Here is a 1,533-nt window from a genome sequence, read left to right as displayed (position 1 = left end):
TGGAAAGGATTGAAATTGTCAGGTAAAGAAGTCCTAGAATGTGGAAATACAGTAAATGGAGATATAGGAGAGAAAGGTAAAAGCCCAGGTGATTACAAATTTATTTCATCAAATGAGTCAGTCATGGTGGGAGTTGGAGCTGTGAAGAGTTGATGGAAACACAAGGGAGCAGTTGCATTTCTGCAAGTTTGTTTCACATGGGGCAATGACAAATTATTATATTTTGTATTTTAGTTGTACTGAGGTTTTGATGAATATATTGGGAACATCTAAAGAGAGCAACAAAAGAATAAAACTGTTCAACTGTCCATTTTGTTTGTGTTTACAGTTTGCTCCCTCAACAGACTCTCCCTTTTATTTACTCCCAAGTATTCCTTCACTCTCTAGTCCCATTGATGTATCCCTGAACTCCGCTCATCTATTTTTTGTCTCTGATACACTTTTCTTCCCATCCATTCTTGTTGCTGTCCACCCAGCCATATTAACACTCTTTAAGTCTGTTCATTTATGGAACAGATTTTCTTGGATATGCACTCTCAAAAATCCAATAAAGGAGAAATAGTCTGTCCTTCTTTTAAGACAGATGGTAAATATTGATTTCAAGTAAGACCTCAACAGTGTTAAAGATCACCACATGGTGTCCAATTGAAGGTTTTAATCAGAACTAAATTTTCAACATTATTATTGAATTTCTTCTATTTAAACACTGAAAGAAAACCTGATGACTCAAAAGTCAAAAACTGGATTTCGGCACACAGCAAGCTTCTGATTTATTTAATGTTGATTTTTCAGAGAGATGCTTGTTAAGCCTTGAAGTACTCCAGGTTGAGCTCAAACTTACAATATTCAGCCTCACACTAGTACTCGGATCACATGTGTATATCAACTTGAACAGAAATAAAACTTCATATACGTGGATTAACATGAATGTATGTGTCACAATATATGGCAGATAAATCATTTCTTGTCACATTATCTAAGAATTCTTTAAAATACTTGGATATAAAATGAAAAGAATGCTTATTTTATAAAGTATCTATATATATAGTTCAAAATGTGCATTATACACATTTCTACCTCACCATCAACAATAATTATTTAGGACACAAAGAAATACAAGTGTGGAAGTTGAGAATATTCTACTGCATATCTGCAAGATTTTTCTCAAAGTAGATTACAAATTCAATACGTTAGCATCATAAAATCAACAGTGTTTATACTTGAATTAAGCAGTCACTTGTTGGATCTTAAAAGCTATGTAAGATAGGACACTTAAAAGTAATGCAACTAATTGAAAAAGAGAATAGAAAGAAGACAATTATGCACACAACTACTAAAATGTACTATAATCAGCACATAGAAGACAAGATATAGCTTGAAATAAAATATTTAGAATATAATTCAATTGAAACAGATGAGGACTATAGTTTCTACTAAGGATCTAAATCGCATATAATAGAATACATTGTCTGACTTCACACATGGTTCAGTTTTGACTTCAAGATCACAAGTTTTAATAGACAACAAACACGT

Source organism: Cavia porcellus, unplaced genomic scaffold (assembly GCF_034190915.1).
Source record: "Cavia porcellus strain 051 isolate PalLab524CR breed Dunkin Hartley unplaced genomic scaffold, mCavPor4.1 scaffold_17, whole genome shotgun sequence".
Taxonomy (NCBI): Eukaryota; Metazoa; Chordata; class Mammalia; order Rodentia; family Caviidae; genus Cavia; species Cavia porcellus.
This window is presented reverse-complemented; position numbering follows the sequence as displayed.